We start from the raw sequence: 7,533 nt of genomic DNA, 5'->3' as shown, positions 1-7,533 counted from the left end.
TTCTAATGCTATGTATTAATTTAGTCATCCTACGCTGAATGTTTTCTAACGAATTTATGTCCATTCTGTAATATGGAGACCAGAATTGAGCTGCATAATCTAGGTGAGGCCTCACCAATGATGTATAAAGCTGCAGTATGACCTCTGGACTTCTGTTGCTTACACTTCTTGATATAAATCCCAGTAATCTATTTGCCTTATTACGTACGCTTAGGCATTGCTGTCTTGGTTTAAGGTTGCTGCTTACCATAACCCCCAAGTCCTTTTCGCAATCTGTATGGCTAAGTTCTACATTATTTAACTTATAAGTGCTAGGGTTATGGACACTCCCGAGCTTCAGAACCTTGCATTTATCTACATTGAACTGCATCTGCCACTTTTCTGACCAAGAGTAGAGTTTGTCTAAATCCTCCTGAAGTTCCCTAACATCTACGTTTGAATCAATTATCCTACCTATCTTCGTGTCATCGGCGAACTTGCTCATATCACTAGTAATTCCCTCATCAAGATCATTGATATATATTATAAACAACAACGGGCCCAAGACTGATCCCTGTGGAACGCCACTTGTTACCGATCCCCACTCGGATTTAACCCCATTTATGGACACTCTCTGCTTCCTGTCTGTGAGCCATGATTCGATCCACGAGAGCACCCTTCCCCCAATGCCATGAGCTGCTACTTTCTTCAACAGTCTTTGGTGAGGAACTCTATCAAATGCCTTACTAAAATCTAAGGGGGTGGATAGGGGAACGGACAGGGTGCTGAATGGGTTTGTAAAGGAAGGATGAGTAAGGAATGGGTGTGGGGTGAGTGATGGTTATGGGTGGATGGAAGGAATGAGGTGGATATGGGTGCTGGTTATGGGTGGATGGAAGGCCAGAGAGGAAAAGGGGGAAGTTGAGGGAGGGATGGGGTAGGGAAGAAATGGGATTGAGGTGGGAGAGGGTGGGGATGGAATGAGATGGAGTAAGAGCAAGGCACAAGAGAGAAATGAAAAGACGATTGCCATTAAAATGAGAGAAAGTATAGTAAAGAGGGAGTGGAGGACGGAAAGAGGGAAGAGGAGAGGGAGGGGAGAGACCAGTACAGTCCCAGGGCTATTGTCTCCTTTTGTGTGAGCTAAGCTGGTAAATGACAGACTCACTGGGGAGGAGGAGGAGAAGAACGTCGAGTGAGGGGGAAAAAAGAAAATGAGAAACAGGCGAAAGAGGATAAGCAGGGAAACCAGGATGAATAGGGGAAGTAGGAGAAACAGAATGATGAGGAAGAGAAAGGGGAGTAGGAATAGAGACAGGAAGAAGGAAATGAAGGAAGGTTAGGAGGGGTGGGTGAAGGGATGCCAGTCAAGTCTTACAGCTTGGCTCGGCCTTGATCTAGAGCACGACACAGCCATGCTACTGCCAATTTTGTCTGTTAAAACCTGCAGTTGTGGTCACACTGTGGCCAGTGCTAACCTTCCTAGCGGGTTTCCAGAAACAACAATTTGGGTAAATTGTTAGGCCGGCATGGCACAGTGGATAATGCACTGGGCTGTTGGTTTTAAAACTGGTTTGTCTTATTTCAAACCACACTCCTTTCAGGGCGACAGTGCGAAACGTGGTATAATAATTACAAATCTGCATTACCTTCCACTCTGGCAAATCATTGGTTATTGCAGGCAGACAGTTCGGTGTTAACGTCATTGGTTCATAACAGAAGGACCTGAGTTCGATCCTCGGGAGGGAGAGACCTTACGTTTGTTTACTTACACCCATATATTCCCTCTTTTCAGGAAGCAGTAACTGGGTACCTGGTTGTTAGTGTGGTGCGTTACATGCATCCTGGGAAAGAGGACAAAAGGGCAAAATGAACGCTTTCTCGGTTTATCCTGGATTAATAATCCTCTAGGATAATCAGAGTAAAATCCTTTGCCTCTGGATTTTATGCTTTACTGCCATCAACGGACACACATGAATATAAAGTTAAGGTTTATTTCTAAAGGTTACAGTATGTAAGTACAATTTTGGTTTGGTAAGTAGAAAGAAAGAATGGAGAAAGGACATTTGCAGAATAAGCTTTCAATGTGAAAATATATATACATAACTCTATGTAGAGCTTCATTCACGTCAATGACAGAGAGACAACAGCGACAGCACTAAGTATACACCTCGCCATTCAGAGCCCAGACATAACACACACAAAAGTAATAATAATAGCTCTTCTTTCGCTAGAATGAGATGTTAACTGGCTTGTCAGAGTCAAAGGTAAGACAATTTTCAGCGCTATTAGCTGTCATGGTGGTGATAGGAGCGGGTAATGGTCGTGATGACGAATAGGCAGTGTAATAGGCGGAAGGCGAGCTAGTGGCGCAGACGCTGCACAAAGGCACTAATTAATTAGCTCCAAGGTCCAAGAAGAAAGAAGGAAGTGAGAGTAAGTAGGGCGGAGGGAGGAGAGAGAGAGAGAGAGAGAGAGAGAGAGAGAGAGAGAGAGAGAGAGAGAGAGAGAGAGAGAATTAGAGAGACAGACAGAGACAGAGAGAGGGACAGAGATACAGAGAGAGAAGCAGAGACACACACACATCAAGAAGAGGTATGATAAAGCTCATGGAGCAGGAAGAGTGACCTAGTAGCGGCCAGTGAAAAGGCGAGGCCAGGAGCTGTGACTCGACCCCTGCAACCACAACTAGGCCAGTACAACTAGGTGAGTACACACACACACACACACACACACACACACACACACACACACACACACACACAGTTGTAAGGCAGTGGAATAGCCTAGAAAATGACGTAGTGGAGGCAGGAACCATACACAGTTTTAAGACGAGGTTTGATAAAGCTCATGGAGCGGGGAGAATAGGGTCGAACTCTGACTCGACGAACTGGTGAAAAATAGGAGTACAAAACACACACACAGAATTTAAGACGAACTGTCTGAAAAAGATTACCGAGTTGTAAAGAGATGCATTTTTATTTTTTTTAGCGTCGTGTGTGTGTGTGTGTGTGTGTGTGTGTGTGTGTGTGTGTGTGTGCGTGCGTGCGTGCGTGTGTGTGTGTGTGTGTGTGTGTGTGTGTGTGTGTGTGTGTGTCCCTCAGCTAGTAGCAGACAGAGACTGAATGAAGATGCTGCTTACAGCTGGCGGAAACACGAGAAGGAATCGATGCTTTTAAGATGCAACCAGTGTGATAAAAAAAGTGATACATTCTTTCCTCTTTATTTTTTGCAGATGCAAGACGCAATAAATTGAGATGGGAGAGCAAATAAAACCTACTTTTTGCAACCCTATCTCAGTAAATCAGTTTTCTGTAACATTTGAAATGCCGTTAGCACCAACAGCCAAATTAATCAGGCTACCTAGTGGAGTGGTATGGAACCTGGCTGCGTAGACCAGGTATCTGGATGAGTGTGTTATCCTGATCAGTGGGAGTAGATCACAGCCCTGGGGCTGCAAAGGCGCCTATCGTTTATCACAGCAGTAATTGCCTCGAGCAAATTCAACAAACTAAGAGCTGTTAACATCAGCTCATTTGAAAGCATTTTTATTGTTGTATGTCTCATAACAATAAAAATGCTTTCAAATGAGTTGATGTAAGTAACAGCTCTTAGCTTGTCAATAAAGCTAGGGATCCTTACCCTAACCTTGTCAAACCCTGTGTAAAAAAAAAGAGAGAGACAGACAGACAGATAGATAAACAGACAGAGAGACAGACAAACAGAGAGATAGAGACCAAGAGACGCTGACCGACCGATCAACTATGTACAAGGGAAAGACAAACAGTAGAAGACTTAGCAGGTCATCCCGTGTTTATTTCCTATCAACTATCTACTTATGTCTAGAGTACAGATTATCATGTATTATCCAGATGTACCGTCATTTTCAGGAGAGACAGAAGTGTATGGAGTACATGGGCTACAACTGTCGTAGCTGCTCATGGCACTCCACAACTACAACTTGTAGTTACACAACTTAAGTGAAGGCGCTCCGCTGTTATGACTGTCATCACCATTGTTTTTTTCTTCTACCACTCCTATTATTATTAATTTGGTTGGCTCGTTTTTAACAAACATGTTCGCCAGGCAACACGTTGGTTGTCAACATGATTTCAGTTTGCTCCAGCATAATATCAAGGTTCACTAATCTTGGTTATGATTAGTTACTTTTCCCTGCATCCATTCCTTGTTATTTTATGAAGTTTGGAGACAAACTGGACGGCACATTCAAAAAGAGTAATATAGAGAGATTTTATGATTTCTGGTAATATTTTACTCTAAATTTCTGGTATCAAACCTAGCATTATGTTGTTCTTCCTGTTCGCAGATGGGCATTATGAGTCAAGAAATCGTAATAACACTATTGCAAGCAAACTACGGAGCAGTTGGGGTTAGAACACATGGCAAGGGAGTCCTGAAACTCTCAGACCGGTGCGTTAACCACTCTACCTGCTGCCAGTTGGATCTATCAAGATTAATCCAACTAGGTATATTTCCTTGTTTTGGACAGGTATTGTTTGGTGGTCTTGAGGTCCTTGTTTATGATTACTCCAAGATTCTGTTCTTCTGGTTTCATTTAGTTTATTTCCAAATATTTTGTATTCACGTATGAGATAGGTATTTTCAAAATACATTATTTTGATCTTTACTTCCTTATGCAGCCCCATCGCCTGCGTCTCAGACCCCAGAGCCGAACCTTTTCAGGTCACAGAAAATACTCAATCAGATTTGGATGCATTTTTCCCCCAGCTTTCTGTCTTACGCAAAGTTTCCTGCATTTTGATGTTAACCTTATCTCAAGATCACGTATGTACGTTGTGAATTAGATTGAACCAAGAATCAATATATAAGGAACTCCACTCCTTATAACTACCTACTCACACACACCTCTGTTTACTACTACTTTCTCTTTCCTACTTGTGAATAATATAATTAATTTCAGCATTAAATCTGCTAGTTTCTCTTATTCGTGTGCCAGTCATTAATAAAATAGGCAAGAAATTTGTCTTCTATACCCTTCACTTTATCAATTTTTTTTTCAAATCTAGATATTCTATATTTATTGGGACATTTTCATCTCAAGTTTGTGTATATTAGTAAAAAATAGAGTAGGTTTGTCAGGTTATATTTTTTATTTCTCAGAAAAAATATTCTCGACGATAACGATAGTCTCCAATGGCTGAAGTAAAATTGACGATAAGTTAATGGACGATAGTTGGGGACGTGAGTCTTATCTCCATTTTCCGAACATTGGAGTATCATTTGCTAGTTTCCATTCTTTTGACAACAGAAATATAAGCAAACCAGGATATTCCATATTATAAAAATGCAAATCATACCACGGGCGGGGTTAGAACCCGCGATCAGAAAGTCTCAAAACTCCAGACCGTGGCGTTAGCCACTGGGCCAGTGGCTCTCACAGTTGATCTCACACAGACAGAAATAAAATATGGAGAATTAATGAGTATTAGTGAACACTGTGACAGACTACAGTATGGAATGAAACTTTTCCTGGAAGTTAACTTCACCGGCCTCACTTTAAACAAAATTGACATTTAGGCTATGTATATCTACTGCATTACAAGAGATATGAAGAGAGAGAGAGAGAGAGAGAGAGAGAGAGAGAGAGAGAGAGAGAGAGAGAGAGAGAGAGAGAGAGAAATGGAGAGGGAGACAGTGTGAGAGAGAGACAACATGTATCACGGCGGCAACTTCAAAGGCAATTTCATAATGAAAGCTCTGCGGTTTAATTAAAATAAAACGAAGGGCTTCAGCAGTATTCCCCAATTAAACCAAAGGTCGGCCACTTTTCATTCAAGATCATAGTTCAAGCAACTCGTGGCAGTGATGTCTCGGGGCGACTAACTCAACAACGACTGAAACAGATCCAGAGAACCAGATATATCCCATATTTCTATTTTTTTTTAAACATGGGCCGTCTCCCACCAAGGTAGGGAAACTCAGTTATCTTGCCAAAGGTGTGCAGACATCACAATCCAAATGTCGCACGGAATTTAACCTCACTATCCCTCTTTTAGAATGCATGCACTGTGCGTCCTGCCTCTAGGGATCAGATCCTGTTAGCCGATTTTCCTGATTCCCTTCATAAAGATTGCCTTGCATGCACCTCCAACAAGACGTCAAATCTCACCCGATCTAATACAATCATATATCCCAGATGGATGCTTAATTAAGCCCATACCACTTTGAACCTACTACACCCTCTCTCTCCAACTTTTCTTTGAAAGATACCTACCTTTCCTTTCTTCCATTCTAGATATATGGACTCTCTTGGTCATCATATTCTCTTCCCAAAATGCTCAAACCACCTCAACAACCACCTCAACAACCACCTCAACAACCACCTCAACAACCACCTCAACAACCACCTCAACAACCACCTCAACAACCACCTCAACAACCACCTCAACAACCACCTCAACAACCACCTCAACAACCACCTCAATAATCACCTCAACAACCTCAATAACCACCTCAGCAACCACCTCAACAACCACCTCAACAACCATCTCAACAATCACCTCAACCACCTCAACAACCACCTCAACAACCATCTCAACAATCACCTCAACCACCTCAACAGCCCCTCCTTTGGTAGGTAAGACACATAGGCAACAGTTAGGCAACTTTATTCCGAAACGTTTCGCCTACACAGTAAGCTTCTTCAGTCGAAACTACTGTGTAGGCGAAATGTTTCGGAATAAAGTTGCCTAACTGTTGCCTATGTGTCTTACCTACCAACCTGTCGGTATTGTATACCATTTTGATATTCAGCCCCTCCTTTGACCTATGGCTAATACCTTCTGTAACTCCACGTCATCTTCTAAATTTATTCTCCATACATATACTTTTTTCAAGCCTCAATATTCCTCCAAACTTTTTCCCTTCATTCACTCTTCAGTGTACATTGGTTTCAAGATGTCCATTTGCCGACACGTCTTCATCCTGACATTAAAACTCTTTTACTTTCACCTTGTTCCTTATTTCTATTCTGATATCTCATCGCCTTATTCGTTTCTTTGTTTACATTTTAATCCCTTTCTGCTACACTTCCTTCCAGTCTCGTCCACAATCACTGCAACTTTTCTTCATAATATCTCAAACGTAGTTATCAAAGAGCATCTGTGACAGCTCCTACTACTGTTAGATTAATTTTCATTTACTTTCACGCCTCTCCTAATACCCCAGCACTTATTGCTTTGATAATCGTGTTTATAAATATATTAATATTTACAGGGACATCACATGTATCGGCCTATTGTCTACTGTTATTGAAAAATACATGTACTCATCTTCTCTCTTACCCTAATATGAGTCATATTCTTCGTCATAAAACGTTTTTAGTGTCCAAAACTTTTTACTGTCCAAGACATGAGGCCTTTCAACTCATGCCATGTACCTACCGTCTCCTGCCTTGGAACCAGCACTTCCTGTCTTAGATCCAGCATCTTCTTTCTTGGGTTCGGCCTCTCTTATCTAGAACTCAGTTTCTCATGTCTTGGAACTTGCATCTCTTATTTTGAATTTAGCATC

This window comes from Cherax quadricarinatus, unplaced genomic scaffold, assembly GCF_038502225.1.
Source record: "Cherax quadricarinatus isolate ZL_2023a unplaced genomic scaffold, ASM3850222v1 Contig693, whole genome shotgun sequence".
NCBI classification, from domain to species: domain Eukaryota; kingdom Metazoa; phylum Arthropoda; class Malacostraca; order Decapoda; family Parastacidae; genus Cherax; species Cherax quadricarinatus.
This window is presented reverse-complemented; position numbering follows the sequence as displayed.